The sequence below is a fragment of the Lygodium microphyllum genome, chromosome 15 (assembly GCF_053477565.2).
Source record: "Lygodium microphyllum isolate KBCC chromosome 15, Lygodium_microphyllum_v1.1.10, whole genome shotgun sequence".
Classification (NCBI taxonomy): domain Eukaryota; kingdom Viridiplantae; phylum Streptophyta; class Polypodiopsida; order Schizaeales; family Lygodiaceae; genus Lygodium; species Lygodium microphyllum.
Genome location: NC_141149.1, coordinates 65,169,369 through 65,186,412, shown reverse-complemented (window position 1 = coordinate 65,186,412; position 17,044 = coordinate 65,169,369).

The window sequence follows — 17,044 nt, the reverse complement described above, 5'->3', positions numbered from 1 at the left end:
TAAGTGATATTAGTCATGGGGCAAATGACTGTTCTTTCATTCCAATTGAGTGATTGCGAGTTGAGTGTAATATCCCTCATCATCGACAACGAATTTCCTACAATTCCTTCCATCAGCTACCTCCCTGGGTACTGCTGCGTGGTCCCTGCCATGACGAACGTGTGCTGAGAAGATGCCTTGGTCCCTCCTGCAGTCGACAACCACACTGGACGTGCCATCGACACTCAACCTTGATTCTGGACGAAACGGGCCAAGTTTTTCTAACCCTACACTTTGGTTTCTTCGTGCCGGTCATGTTTTAAGTGTGGGGAAGTTAGTGGATGGTCTATGGCATGGTCCTAGGTCCCTGTTGCTTGGTTAACCCTATCCGTTAAGGTCTTAAGTGTGGGGATGCGTCCCTGCGCGTCTACATTGCATACCCTTCTGCATATGCCTCAACTTGTTCATGCATATATGCCATGCCTTGCTTTTACCCTAATGGGACCCCTTCCCACCCACCCGGTTATGTTCCACCCACCCTTGGGGCTGTTCCCTTGCAGTTTTCCTTCATTCCCTGATTTTGAGGTCCTGCCATGTGAATGCACCCTACGTTCACCAAAGTCCCCATCCAACCTTATAGCCTTGTTCCTCCCTTTGAATTGATCATTTTTCCTTTTTACCTACCCCTGTTCCGGTGCACGGTTTTTGAGTTCTTAATTTTTGAAGCATTTTACGCAATTTAGACGGTTTTCCATGTGAACGCGCTTTTCTTGCTTCGAATCCGTGATCTGACGTCATAGCCCTGACCAACGCTTTTCCCCTGACATTTTTCCTTTTTATTCTGTCTCATTCCGATACATGGTTTGTCCGTTATTAATTTTCCAGTTTTTTTAAAGACTTTTTCGTGCGTATTTTTGACATTTTTCCATGTGAACCTGCCCTATTTGCATCGGAATTCCATTTTGATTTGACAATTGTGTCCCCTGTGCCTTCTCCTACCTTTTTCCTTTTTCCTCCACCCTTTTTCGACTTCTGGATTTTTACTTATTAATTTTTACATGACTTTTCGGGAGTATTTTTGGAGTTTTTCACATGTGAACCCCTCCTATTTCCGCCGGAACTGCGTTTTAATGTGATAACCCTGTGCCACTCCTTCCTGCGGACATTTTTCCTTCTTACTGCATGTCATTCCGGTGAATGGTTTGTTCGATATTAATTTTCGATCCCATTTTCGGGTTTGTTTTTTGGGTTTTTCCCATGTGAACGCGTCTTATCTCAGTCGGAATTATGTTTTGATGTGATAGGATTGTCGGGCACATCTTTTTGCACAGTTTTCCTTTTTTCTGCACCTCATTCCGATGTACGGATCTTTCGGTATTAATTTTTAAATTGCGTTTTTTGTTCGTTTTTTGTGTTTTTTGCACGTGACCGCCCTTTTATCCCTCCCGGAACCCCCGTCCCATATTTTTCTTGTTTCCCCCCTGTCGTCCTGTCCACTTTTCGTTTTTACGATATTTCTTTTTGACGTCCGGATTGGGAGTTATTAATTTTTCTTTCTTTTTCCGTTTTTTATTGCGCTCGTTTTGCGCGTGAACGCGCCTTTTTCGATTTAACACGTCTCCACGCGCCCCAGTCGTGTCCGCGTAACCCGTACCGTCTTCCTCGCGCCATTCCAATCCCGTCACGGCAAATTTTTTTACCCCACCCCGCGCACGTGCGCGGGACGGGGATCCGCCCCCTTTTAGACCCTGCCCACCCCAACCTGCCCGCCCACCTTTTATTTTTTTAAAAAAAAATAATAATAAAAAACAAAATGGACACCCCCTCCCGCCAACCGTCTCTTCTTTCTCTCTCTCTTCTCTCTCTCTCTCTTTTCTCTCTCTCTCTCTATGTGCGTCCACCTCCCTCTCCTCTTCTCCCTCCTCCCTCTTCTCCCTCCATCTCCACCTCCTCTCCCTTCCTTCTTCTCCTCTCCCCTCCTCCTTCTACATTTCCTCCTCCTCCATTTTCTCCCCCTCCTGCTGCTTCCTTCTTCTCTTCCCTCCGCTCCTTCTCCTCCTCCCACTGCTTCTCCCGCCACTCCTTCTCCTCCCCTACTCCACCCTCCTCCTCTTCCTTCTCCTGCCTCTACCCCTCCCTCTCCCTTCTTCTCTCCCGGCCCTGTGCCCTTCCGCCTGGCGCCCCCTCCTCGGCGCCTGCCTTCCTCCGGCCGCCGCTGCCCTACCTCCCTGTGCCCCACCGCCCTGTGCCCGCCGTTGGCGCCTGCCGCCCGTCCAGAAGCCCCGCCCCGCCCTAGCGCTGGTCCGCCCGCCCGTTCGACTGTTGCCGCTCGCTGGCCCGTTCGCCGCCCCGCCTGGTCGCCCGCGCCCCTGGCAGGATCGCCACCGCCGTCGACTCGCCGCCTCCAGACCGCCTTCGCCGCCACGCCATCGCCACTCCTTCTCCTCCACCACCTACACCTCCTCCTCCTCCCATCCTAAGGTTAGATACTAACCTTAGTTAACCTACGTTAAATTAATAGTTAACACTCACCTAATCAAACTTAACTAACCAGACTAGGTTAGTTAGCCCTAACCTAATCAAACTTAACTAACCAGACTAGGTTAGTTAGGCCTAACCTACTTACCCTTAACTAACCAGACTAGACTTAGGTAGACTTACCTGACTAGACTTAGGTAGACTAACCTGCCTTATCCTACTAACCCGACTTAATTGACTTATGTCTCATTGACTAATGTGATTAATGTGATTAATGGGACTTAATTAATCACTACATTAATTTTTCCATAAAAAAATTTCAAAAAAATTTCAAAAAATTCATTGTGCCTTTTGCCAATTTTTGGAACTTTGTCTGCTAGGAATTGCCTTCCCTATAATTTCTGAAAATTCCATATTTCCTAAATTTATCCCTAAATTGCCAAAAAATATAGAAAATTCATTTTAAAATTTGTAAAAAATTCTAAAAAATTCTAAAAACCTTCTAAAAAATTTCCCTCACCTCCCTTGCTCATTTTCCATTTATTCAAACATAAAAAAATCACAACTAAAAATAAAAAAAATAAATAAAAATACAAAACCAACACAAACCCACTTAACACATCTGCTAAGGTGTTCTCATTGTTGTTTCATCAGTGCTTTTTGCTTTTCCTTTACTGGGACTCTTCCGTGCGCATTCCTGCATTACATACACACCCCTTCCAGGTATTTATTTTATGTGCTTTATTTATTTTCCCCCTTAATCACAATTAATTGTTAAAATAAACCCTTTAATTCACCCACAGTTTCCATGCGCATTCGCGCTAAACACACATACTTTTTAATTAAAATCAACCAGCCGTCACATGAGCACGCGCTGGCAAAAAAACGCTCCACATCACCTTAAATTATAATCAATGAATTGCATTTAGAGACCCAGTCGGGAATCGAAGTCCGGGAATCGAATAACTGCACCGTTTAACCTAATAATTGGTAAATAAATTTATAATAAGGAACCGCCGTTTTCTTGCTAAGATTTATCACCTAATAAAAATTCACCCATTTTTAATAATTGATTAAAATCAACCCTTCATTAAATTAATTCCCCCCTCACTGCACTTAATTCCCCTTTTTAATGAAGCGTTTCGTGGGATAGGTATGCGCCGTCATTAGTGTTATTTTCCATGGTCCAGTCTTGGTTCTATCACAGATGTCGTATTGATATGTGTTGGATATGGTATGGTTTTGGTTTCCTGTCTTAGTTACGGTTACGGGTACGGTATGCAGTTTTTTTTCTTTTATTGCCTGATACGGGGTTCAGGGTGTTTGTCTGCTGCATCGCATGAAGCTTTCGGTCGCATTTGTCTCAAGGTCATGTCAAATTTTTTCTAGGATGTGGTTTGCTTGGGGTTAGTAGGTCGTGTCACGTTTTGATTGGTAATTCTCTTATCCTTGGTTTTTGTCTGTTGCTTTGCAGGCATTCTCCTTGATTGTCTGTGTTTGTGGTGTGTGTGTAACCATCTGAATGGCGCCTTCTCATGCTCCTCCCCCTATCCAGTACGTCCCATTAGTTAGTAGGGATTACTCGTCCCTACTTACTTTTGAGCCCCTCACGAAGGCGGGACTTGCTGCTTTTGTGGCCACTCCTTTTCCATTACTTCCAGAGGATCCGTCCTTATGTGATGAGTTCCTGGCCTCTTACAGCAAGAAGACAGGCGTAGTCCAAGGAATGTCTATGACATTGACATCTCGAGGCTTAGGGAAGGCTCTGTCTTTACCCTTCAAAGGAGAACCTTTTGTGACCACTCATCAGCTCTTCTCTAATGAAGAGATTCTCAAGCTGTTGCAAAAGCAGACAAGGGAAATCCTCGATGTTAAGAAGGTGATAAACTCTTCAGGAGTTTCGTTTTCTATGATTACTGATCCCGTATGGAAGACGATGTGTTAGTTCCTTCAGGACAGGTTTATGCCTGCCAAAACACCATCCCACTATTTGTCCAAAGAGCTTTTCACAGCTTCCAGGATGGTGCTAAAAGGAGTTGCCATTGATTGGAGCACATACCTCCTTACTAAGATGGATCAGCATTTCGTTAAAGTCACGAGGGGTAATGTTACCAATGTTACCTATGGATCATATTTGTCTGCCTTCTTGACCTATTCAGGTTTACAGAAGACTGTGCCTCCACCTCCTCCATCCGATCCAGTACCTCCTCCTCCACCTTCAGAAGAGTCAGTACCTCTTGGCATTGAGGATGATGATTCTCCGCCTCCCCTGGTCATACAGCGCAAACGCTTGAAGAGGGTAGCAGATAAAGCCCCTGCTGTACTTCCCTCAGTGCCTATCCCTGCTACTTCTGGCAGTGAACTCCCTGGGTATCTCACTTGCAATAATGTGTTCAGAGCACATAGAGAAGGATCCTTGGAGATCTCAGTTCCTTCCCTGAACAGTCTCGTCTCAGGAGATGCCATTCCTTTCCTCTGCAAGGATATTCAAAGTTCCATTGAGTTGTCAGTGACAGCCTGTGTTCAACAGCTGTACGCATCTTTCTATGAGGAGCTCATGCAGTCCAAAGACCAGTTGCATAAGGCAACATCTGAGTTAGCTTCTGCTAAGGATACCCTAGCAGATCTATTTAAGCAAATGGAACAGCAAACCCAACTGGTTGCCACTCAAAGTGATGAGATTTCTTCATTGAAGACCCAGTTATTCGAGGCTCAGTCACAGGTTACTAGCCTTTCAGCAGAGAAGGAGAGGATGTCCAGTGAAGCGAAAGAATTCCAAGTTCTTTTAGATGACAAGCTTTTAGCTTTACAGATGGCTAATGACACAGTGGCCAACCAAGCCTCCCAAATCCAGCAGTTGCAAGATCAGCTTGCAAAGTCCCGCTCTGTTCCTCCAAGCCCTCCTGTTCCATTAATTCCTTCTCTTTCACAGCAGGATTTGGCTGCCCTACAGAGACAGGCTACTTTGTGCCCTCTATTCCAAGACAAAGTGGAAAGATTGCAGTCCAGAATGGACTTGTTATGGTCTACCTTTGAGCAGTTTCAGGACTGTGTCTTACCAGACCATTCTTTCTTTGTCCACTACCACTTGCAGAAGTTGGTCTTCTATATGAAGCTTTCCACGATGGATTTACCTTTTCCAGAGGATGGCTGGAGTGGGGCTTGGTCTGCTGAGTTGTTGACAGAGGTAGTTAGAATGCTCTTTGAAGATTCTGTCACGCCAGACACCATGTTAATGTCATACATGTATCTCCGAGGAGATTTGTTAATTCCAGATGAGGTAGATATGGCATGGTATGTGGGGGATGTGGTCTTACAGGCTGTTCTATATGTCAATCATTTGGAGTTGCGCATAGCTGATATGTTTCAGAGTTATTCCTCCAAAGTAGCTGATTGTCAGGATAATTCGTGGCATCCCATGATTGATTCGGTGGTCCTAAATCAAAGACAAAACACAGCTCCTACCTTTGTCCAGAGTACTAACCAACTGAGGATGGATCTCTTAACCTATCTTTCAAAACATAATCCATTTGATGCTATCTTCTTTGATGCCTATCATAGACGATCTCTCTTAGGACCTTCTGTTCCTACTCTCCTCTATTACCAACAATTGGCTCACCGCTATGCTATATATTTTTCCCTTTGTCAAACTAATTCCACAGTAATTTTACCCCTTCTTTTCCAACCTTCAAATTTCCCTCAAATTCCTATTTTCACTTACTGTTCCTTTATTGAGGATAGGGTATTTTCCTCTTCTCCACCCTGTCCTTCACCCCTCATTAATGTACCCTCCACATTTCCTATTTATCAATTAACACCTTTCCTTAGTGATTCCTTCCAAATTTCTGCCACTCCTTCTTTAACCTTTTCTTCCTTTTATGATTTTTCCTATCCTTCCCTACATCCACTTTCCCTTATTCCATTACCCTCTCCTAACACTTCCATATCTCAACCACCTCAGTTGGTTAGTGACTGTGCCGGTTTTGATACTCAGATTTCTAGAAGAAGGGGATGGAGTTCGGATGATTGCCTTACAGGACCACAGATTAATTGGCCAGTAATTCCAGGGGAATGGACAGCTTCAAGTCAAGCTTATCAAAACTATGTTCATTTTGCCCAACAATATTCACAGTCTGCAGATCCCTCAGTGAGATTAACTGCTCACTTTGCTTGGTACCTGGCATATATGCATAGGCACTCTCATACTGATTCAAAGCCTATTCCAAAGTTGTGCATGAATGTCAATGTAAGCATTGATTCCCAACAGTTGGAGATACTATATTTTCATGCCCTCTGTTTGCCTAACATATACTTGGTCCTGTTGGAAAGGATGTGCTGTCTCCAATTTTTTCAAAATCCTCCTAAAAACTTTGTAGATGAATCCTTATCTATGGATCGATTCCGACAACATCAATCTTTTAAGAGGGATCATCTTCATTGATACCTTTCCAATGTATGGTGCAAGCTTTTTAATGCCAAACTCTCTTTTTGAGGAAGTCATTCAGATGGTTGTGTTGTGTATTAGTGTTTGTGTTGTGAGTTCATTTATGTCAAATGAACGTGGTGGTTTCCTATTGGATTTTGTGTACGAGCTATGTTTTGGAGATTTGTAGAGATGGGGTCGTGGTTGGAGAATTGAAGCAGATGCTGAAGAAGAAGAAGCAAACTCTTATATCCTTTACAAATTTGTGGTGATTTTTTAGTTTGATAAGAGGTGTTAATGTATAAAGGGTTTTCCTTTCTTTGTATTTTTATATCCGAAACAGGTTTAAGTTGGGGTCGTGGTGGATGGATTCTTTTGTGAAAAGATATTGAAGATCAACGTTGAGCTTTTCTATGAACTTGTATTCCCTTTTTCCTGGGTCGCGAGGACGCTTCCTTATTAAGTGTGGGGATATGTTGAGTGTTGAAATGACTTGTTTTTTGGCTGATTTTTGTTGTTTTTGAGAGCTGAATGGTTGATTTTATGGGATGATTGGTTGATTAGGAAGTGGTTTGAGAGTGTTTTGGATGATATTGATTGTGTTTTGGAAGATCATGATGTTTGTTGATGGTTCTGTGATGTTCTGATAGGTTCTGAATGGTTCTGTATACCTTCTGTTTTGTTCTGTTTTGGTCTGTTTTGATCTGATTGTCTTCTGTAAGGAGGGATGGAGTATTGATTGATGAAGAATGAGATATTGTGAAAGCTTAGTGAATGTTTTGTGAGAGTTTGGAATGGTTTGAGAGTGAGTTATGAGGTTTTGATAACCTTCTGTAACCTTCTGTAGGTCTTCTGTAGAGCTTTTGCTTCTGTTCTGTTTCTGTTCTGTTCTGTACTGTAGCTGTTCTGGTACTGTTCTGTAGACTGTTCTGTATGCTTCTGTAAGTGTTCTGTGGAATGTATGTGTGACTTTGGGGAAAGTTTTCTAGCCTTGGAAAGAGGTGAATACAAGTGCAAAAGAGCTGAAAGAAGTGGAAGAAGTAGCTGCTGAAGACTCAAGAGAAGACTAGAGTGAAGTGACAGTAGTGAGCTGTGAAGAGACACTGTAGTGGCTCTGGTGATCCTTCATATCAGACATACCTCTTGGGAGGGGTATCCACGACCTAAGAGTGATTATTGAGAGTGATTTTGAGAGATTGTAGTGAGGATATGATGTATTATTGATGGAGTGAGAGAGAGAGAGTCAGAGATAGCCAATTCTACTGAAACAGAGTGATTGTATATGAGAGATTGAGAGAGAAGACTATGAAGATATTGAAGATGAATACTATGTGATGTATTTCCATTCAAAGATGGTGTATTCCTTTGCTTTCTTTGTTCCATTGATGGATTTTGTGAAGATGTTGAAGAATATGGTTGATTCTATTAAAAACCGTGGGAGATTTACATGATGCTGCATGAAGATTTGTTGTGCCTGGTGTTCTTTTCTTCATTGTGATCATATGAAACATGATAAACAAGCTTGTTGATGTTACAAGATAGATTTTCTTGCAAGAGAATTCCCTTTTCCTTGGTGTTCCTCTCGGGGCTCCATCTCCCCCTCCATCTGACCTTAGGCATTTTATTTGCAAACCTGTTTCTTTTTCAACCATAGCTTTAAGAGTTTTGAAATGCCCAAAAACTTCACTTTTTTTTTTCATAAAATACACCCAAACTTTTCTGCTATAGTCATCAATAAAAGTGACAAAATAATGACAGCCTCCAAGAGATGCAGCTTTAGTAGTCCACACATCAGAGTGGATTAATTCCAATGGCTTCTTACTCTCTTGAACATGTCTAGGAAATGGTTTCCTTGCCTGTTTTCCAAACTGACAGGCTTCACATACCTTATGCATTTCTGCAACCTTGAATTTGGGCAATCCTGCAACAATATTTTGGGCCTGCATTGATTTAAGTCGCTGTACATTAACATGACCAATGCGTTTATGCCAGATATCAATATCTGCAACTACACCGGTCCCATGTGCAAACATTGCTGCACTCAATTCAGACATGTCTGCATCCAACGTAAACATTCTGCCCTTCTTCTTTCCTTTTTCTATCAAGCGACCTTTATTTTTCATATCCTCAACAAAGCATCCATGAGGATTAAATCTGACCTGCAAGCCCTGTTCAACCATTTGACCAACAGAAACTAGATTCTTGGTGATATTCGGAACATGAAATACATCGGACAAGTATTTCTTTTTTTCATCCTGCATAGACAAAGGAATTTTTCCAATCTGCACAATAGGATGTGCAGTATCATCACCAGTCTCCACAAATCCTGGTTTTTCCATTTTCCTTGCATCCTCCATCCATTCTGCATGACCTGTCATGTGGTTTGATGCACCTGAGTCAACATACCATACATCATTGCTTTCTTCTGCACTTGTCACAGAATTGTTCATGTGCTGCACCATAAACAAATGCTCATTTCTGTCATCACCCTGTCTACTAGAAGATGCATAATTCCCTTGTTGCAGTTTTCCATTCATGATGTCATTCTGCTTTTTATAGCAGTCTTTAGCTATATGACCCATTTTACCACAGTAGTAGCATTCAACATTACTGTTTGCATTTTGGCCTCTTTGCCATCCACCACGACCTCTTTGGCTCCCCCTGCCTCTAGAGTTACCACATCCTCCTCCATAGGACTGGTTTTCTTGAGTTTGCTGCATATTCTGATTTCTACCACGGCCTCCAAATCGGCCTCCTCTACCTCTGCCTCTACCTCTTCCAGCATTTGAGTAGAAGACAGCTTCTTTTGAAGTTCCTCTTGAAGAAGATGCACCACCATTTCTCTGCTCCTCAAAAATTAGAAGAGCAATCAACTCCTCAAAATCAGGAAATCTTTCACGAACTGAAATGGATGTCCGAAACTGTGTATAATCCTTTCCTAGACCATTCAAGGTCACAGAAACTAAATCATCATCTTCCACTGGCGACCCAATGGAAGCAAGTGCATCTGCAATCTTCTTCACCTTCATGTGGTAGTCATTGATGCTCATATTTTCTATTTGCACATTATGCAACTCTTGCTTGAGCTGCATTTTTCTGGCTTGCGTATTTGTGCTATACATTTTTGACAAAGTATCCCATTTCTCCTTTGGCGTACTTGCATCCTGAATATGCACAATCATAGAGTCTGAAATACTGATAGACAGCCAGTACATAACTTTCCTGGCTCTCTCATGCCATGCTTTAAATGCCTGCATTTGCTATTGATTGGGAACATCAGGAAGAACTGGTTCTTCTTCATTTCCTACAACAAATTCCCAATATCCTTTTCCCATAAGGAAATTCGTCATTCTAAACTTCCATGCTTGGAAGTTGTTCTTGTCAAGCTTTTCAGTGACAATCTGTGAGAGAGAATCAGACGCCATTACAGAACACTGCAAAAAGTTCTGTTACTGCAAAGAACACAGCTTCAGCCTCACAAGGGCTAATCTGCAAAACTGACGAAAGTGGTATTTGACCACATAGTCACTTCCTAGTGACGATTTTGCATCAACAAGCAACAAGGATGATTCTGTAACTCCCAATGTCTCTGCACACAAGCATACGATGCAATTTCTACAGCAACTTTTCACCGACCTGTAGAACAGTGGTCGCACAGCATAAAACTGGGCATTTTCCTGAGTGCGTGCAGAAAACTTCTACCTCCAAAACAGGCCCCGAAATGGCCTCAAATCAAAAAAACAGGGTCGCCACTGGCTAAAGCCCTCTCCCGCAGCATATAGTGCCCTCTTGCTTCACCGCGAAGGGCGTCTCAACCTAAGACAATGCACTCTTGCAATTTCCGGCTGTGCTACCTGCAGAGATCTGCTCCCAAAACAGAAAATGAAAGCAACACTACTCCTCTTACCAGAACACCGCGAGCTTGGTTTGCTTTCTTGAGCTCCTTACCACGAACAAGGCTCTGATACCATGTCAAGATTGTGGGAGAGAAGGAAGGAGTCTCACTTGTAGCTTTCTTGCTTGCACAATGGGGGAATACACACAGAGGTGGAGGCTGAAAAACAGTTTTCCTCTTCTTAGTTGTGTAAGCTAAAAAGAACTCTAGTACAAAGAAATAGAAGAACCCTATATATGGGTCTCAAACCAAACTCAACTAACTAAGGTGGCATACTAACTGAGCCACGAACTAGAGTAGATAAGGATAGCTATCATGTAGCTATTATTCATGGGCGGTGTACCAACCGCATCTACAACTGACAAGTCGGTGACATAAATGCACAACGGTCACCCTGGCATATCATGAGTGGAGCTCGATATCTCAACACACCCAAGGCATATCATCTCCCAATGTAGTAGCACCAATACATGACCATTCAGACATCCCGAGAAGCATATATGAGCTCAAACAATGAAGCAGATGACTTCTTAGACTCAACATAGACTTACTGCTGTATACAATAGTGAAGTCATTGTCAAATGAAGCTATTTTAGTGGCAAAATCACCTCCAAATCAATCCCATAACATAGACATAGCATCTCTTAGCATTTAGGCATCAATCACTGGGATTGATAGACATCAAATATCAATGCCAACAAGCATATTAACATCAAATGCTAATGTTGTTGCCCTCTTTTACACTATATGTGGATTGTTATAATAGTCTAGAAGTGAACCAAATTAGTCCCAAATGTCAATGCCAAGAGAAGATTCAATGCATAAGCATAAAACCAAGCATTTGACTGCTCAAACGAGCTACCAATGAAGCCCAAATGGAGTAAGGAAGCTCATAGAAATTGAATGTTTGCTATAAATTGATATGTTGTTGTCCATGTGGCTATGCCTGTAGGTTTGGGAAGGGCTAGGGGCTGCTCTTGATGCTAAGGAAGATGAGAAGGGTCCTCAAGAACCCAAACAAGCTCTTGGTTGAAGCTCAAATGCAAGGGTGTGACCAATGCTTCCCAATAAGCAAAGAGCAATGGCTACCCTGCTATGAACTGAATGAAATGTCTTTCTTAAGAGACACAAATGCACTGTCTACTCAAGCTCCTACTCAAAAATGCCAAGCTCTGATACGAGTTTGAAGCGCATGGATCATGGAGTCCTGAGCTTCTATGAATGTAGCAATGCAGGTTGAGAGAGAGAGACAATGACACAATATATGTGGGTACAAGGATTTTACCATTAAGATTTTAGATAGGGGTGTGTGTGTGTGTGTGTGACATACTATAGTGCCCTAACGGGTGGGCATGGGCATGATGGCCTTTTATTCCCAACAGAATACGTGGGCTAAAATGGTCTCCTTTGCCCTCACTAAGTCCTCCATTGAGTGCACTCGTCCAGTTTTGATTGCTATGGACATTGAGAGGTTCAAGTGAGAAATTGCACACTCATGTGCACTTAGGTCAAGATGGAGTTAGAGGAAGCTCAATGGATGAGAGATAGCTCTAATACCATGTTGGAATATTAGAGTTGCAGCATAGAATTGTCCACAAGAGGGAGAAGAGAGCTCAAAGTATAAGAACAAAATCTTGCTTATTCAGTTGCTCAATGTATAACTAGAGTACACTCTCTCATCTATATTGAGAGACCTTTAGGCTATTTATATAGCCACTAGAAGCTAGGGTTAGGGTTTTCTCTATCCTCTAGTCCATTCACACCTCACCTACCCTCACGCACCCTTGCTTACGCATGGTCCCATGCTATACTTTTAACAATATGCTCCAAAAAGAAAGATGAGTGTGGTCTTCTTCTCTTAGATCCTCTGAGTCTATAATCAGGTACAAGCACTACCCTCACAGGACATACTCAGAACAAACATAGGTGGACACTGACATCACACTCTACAATCAACATTCGGGGTGTAGAGCTAGGCATAGTCACAACCATTAGATCAAATACCAAGTGTACACAAAAGATTAACCCAAAAATATGTTTCTAAAATAAGAACAACACATCTATCAAAGATAGAAAGTGGTAGCAACACATGACTTTGGGAGTGACTAGTATGGGATCACATGATCATCAAGCATATAAGACAACTGTAAGATATATGACAATGACAGTAGCACTGACATTGTCTTATATAAGATTGGATTTGCTAATAGAGAGCACTCAAGATGCCAATCAAGAGAGACTAGTCGAAGGGACTCGCAAAGGGTCTAACAATGAAGCATGAGAGCCCTTTGATCCTTGAACTCTTAGACTATGTGTGCACTTGCAACCCTTGATCACTTTCACTCCCTTCCTTATATAGCACGCTTTTCATGTTGCAAAATTCTCTCCACCCATGTGCCATGCTAGATAGTCTTCACTACTCTTGCACTTGTCAGCTCATTAATGCACCACTAGTGGCTCCTAACTTTAAAGGCTACTAACTGTCACCACCTTTAACACTGGTACACACAGTGGACTTGGACCCACACAATTTACTTGTCAATGTTGCTATCATCCTCTTTTTCAGCACATTGTGATCCTCAATCAGGTTTGAGGGTGGAGGTGGGACGATAAGGGCCAATGATACAATGGGAGGCAATAAGGGGTGAGGTGGGGTTTGGTGGAGGCGAGAGGAGGGGTGCAGTTGGGCTAGGAGGTGGGTGGTAGAGTAGTGGGAGTGGGGTATACTATAGGTGGTGCTGCAATAACCAAAGATCCATGCAATTCTAGAGGGGATGCTACTTGATGTTGTCGTAGATTAGCTTCACTGCTAGCTTTTCTAGGTAGATAGCTTTGAGTTGAATTTGATGTTGCATTTGGTCTCATTCAAAAGTAATCTGGATGAGATGAGTATGGACTCCTTCAAGTTTGAGTTTATACTTGGACTCAGCACTTAGGATGGCATGGATTCGGTGCCATTTATTGAGGGAGAGGGCTTTGGATTGGTTTAGGTAGGCTCAAAGTTAGGTGATACTTGCTAACTTCATGATATCAAAGGTGGGAGGGGAGGGATCTTTAAAGAGTGGATCATCAAGATGAGGATCACTACCTCCTTGATCCTTGCCTAGGTCATTAGTATTTGGGGATTCCTCTTCTTGATTAGCCCGTGATTCCTTCTTGACTCTGACGTGGGTTAGAGAGGTGGGCACTCTATTAGTGTTTTGATGCAGGGCGTAGGTCTGCTAAATCCTAGCCCAGAGAAGGAATACCGACTCTATATTTCCTAGGCTACTTTGACCCGTTGTTCCTTTGGGATGTGTTACTAAAGAAGGTTGGATTCTTCCCTCTAGTCCCAGTCCAGCATGGCCTGTTGAAGAACCTAGCTCCACTCATCCACCTTGGCATTCCACTACTCTAGTTCCTAGTAGTGTCCACCATGTGAATCGTTGGAACTGGTGCCAATGGAGAAGTCAAAGAAGTTCAAAGTTGGGGGTTGGGGAGACGTGTCTTCATTTCTCGGTTGTGTGGCAACATGTTTGCCTTTACCAATGGGCAATGGATGCTTTGCCATGTTTGCTTGTTCCTTGGGCGACTGGTTCGCAAGGATTTGGAGCGTGGGTAGTCCATTCTAAGGCACAACAACAAGTGTGAACTTGGCCACAAGGCTTGATGCCAAGTGGGAGTAGGAGGGAGCAGAGTCGACAAGTGTGCTATTGAGGTGTTGAGGTAAAAGGGGTGGAGTTGTGGTGGGCTTAGGGTGGGCAAGGGGAGTGATCTGGGCATTAGATTCTGGCTCATCCAATTGTCAGGTCGAAGCTGGAAGCAAGGGTTGGTCATGGTAGCTTGGAGCTCTTACTGGAGCTTCTTCCATCTTCAAGCCACTCCTCTTCATAGTCACACTAGAGTTCTTCGATGATCTCTAGGGAGAGCAGGGTTGCGCCATCTGGGTTCTCTTCTCCAGTTACACGGTCTTGGAGGAGAATATTCTCTAGCTCTAGTTGTTGTGATTTGCTCCTAACATCATCGACAAAGGCTAGTTGTGCATGATGGAATGCCTCAAGCCTTTAGCGATGCTCTTGGAGAGTGGCATCCTTTATTCAGAGTTACTTGAAGAGGGCGATATTGGCCTGCTTGAGGTAATCCATTTGTGTTGTGAGCTCCTACTGCTAATGTTGATACATGGTCAAGAATCCATTGATGAAGTTCAAGGATCGATGGGCCATCTCCTAGTTTAACTCGGGTGGAATCTACACAAGTTGCTGAGATAAGTTGGCAAGGAGGGGCATGGCCACAAAGGAGGTGCTGTCAGGAATGGTGAGGGTAGAAGTGAGAGTGGGGGCTTGTTGTCATCGATGGTCTTCTCCTCCCGTGGTCTCTTTTAACCCTTAGACTTGAGGAGGCTGAGTTTGGTGGAGAGACTTATAGTGTGGTAGAGATGGATTTCTTGGGGACCAGTGAGGTTGCGGCTCCTGGGATGGCGGGCCTTGTTGGGTGGGCTATTGAGCAGTGGTGCTAGTGGGGGGATTCTCCTTTTTTAGGACTTGGTCTTCAATGCTCTACATGGCATCCTCAGTTGTGGGTTAAAGGAGGGCTTTGTCACAATTCTTGTCTTAGGATGAGATTGGGGAACTTCTGTCAACCGATCAGGAAAGTTGGCAAGGAGGGTCAACAAGGGAGGGTGGGGAAAAGAGCAGGGTGAAGTGATGTCCACACATCATCTTGATGGTTTTGACAGAGGACGTCTTGTGTGCTTTGCCTCGATGAAGAGGCAATCCACAATTACATGGGCCGAGGTGATAGGGATATCAAAAGGAGAGAAGAAAAGTGAGGCTACCTTCTTAGAGACGGTGAACACCTTGGCGTGTATATAGAGGGCCTCGAGCAAGAACCCGAGGGTGTCAAGTTTACATTTGTGGTTGCCAACAATTTGTTCGGCTGGTACTCCTTGTTGAGGATGGGACCGAAGTTGTTTGAAATGGTGGTGGTGGGGAGTGTTGGAAGGTTGGCTTCACCATGGGTAGGCAAGCATAGCTTCTCCTGCACTCTCTTTCTAGAGAGCTTATATTTGTGGCCCTAAATGCAATATTTGGAGCTTGAGAGGAGTTTATCTAGGATGGCTTGGGTGTTGGGGTGGATTGGGGCAATGCTCCATGGGAGGTTTGCAAAGTTGGTGAGCTACGGGGAGTTGATCCAAGCTTCAACATTTGCAAGAGTCTTAGGGATGGGGAGTTGATCCAAGCTTCAACATTTGCAAGAGTCTTAGGAATGGGGGTGTAACTTCCTCAGTGGTGAGTTGAAAGGACACCATGGTAGGGAGTTGGAAAGAGGGCAAGAGACAGAGAATGTGAGAAGAGGAAAGCAAGGTTGTGCATAAGTATTGGGTGATAAATAAGGGTGCTGAGGAGGACATTCTTTCTTAAAAGATAGTGTGATTAATGCAAAAGGACAGTGATGGCCAATGCATACGCATCCCACTAGTAAGACAAGCCATGACTTGGCACCCTCGGGTGTATGAACTAACGAGTGGGTTTTGTAAATGAAGACCACATCAGCAAGAGTGGTGACTTCTGGCAACCATTCAATTTAGAGGCGGGCAACTATGGGGAAGGAATGATGGTATTCGATGGCAAAGGAGGAGTAAGGGAATTTGGTTTGGTGGGGAATGGGTACTAGAAGCCATCAGCATGATAGTGACATAGTTGAAATCTATTAACAGGATTACCTTGTAAATCAATTAGATAGAACAAGTTAGTATCGAAATCATGAAGGACCCAAAAAGGACCACTCCACTAGAACTTGAGCTTGCTCAAAATTTTCCCCATTCATGTCTTAAAGAACAAGATGAGTTGGCCCTTCTAGAACAGTGGTTTCTTGGATAGGCAATCAACTTGGTGTTTTTGATCATCCTTGGACTTAAGATAGAATGTAGGTGTTGTGAATTCGATGTTCTTCTAGTTGGGAAATTGCTTCCATTCACAATCTTTTGGGATGAGTTGATTGTGCATCATGAGTTAGAAACTCGGGAGGACTGCAAACTCCAAGGGTGTAATGGCTTCCAAATCGAATGTTAATTTATACGAAGTCATACTGGTAGTGACTTTAAAGGAAGTTCGAAAGGCCCATAATGCTATGGGGAGCTTAGTATCCCAATCTTTTTTGTTCTGATATCTACTAACTTGGTTAAAATTTTACACAGGACCTTATTGGTGGACTTTTTTAAGCCATTATCTTGTAGATAATAAGGAGAGGACTTTTAATGCACAATGAGAAAAAATGAGGTGAGCTCTTTG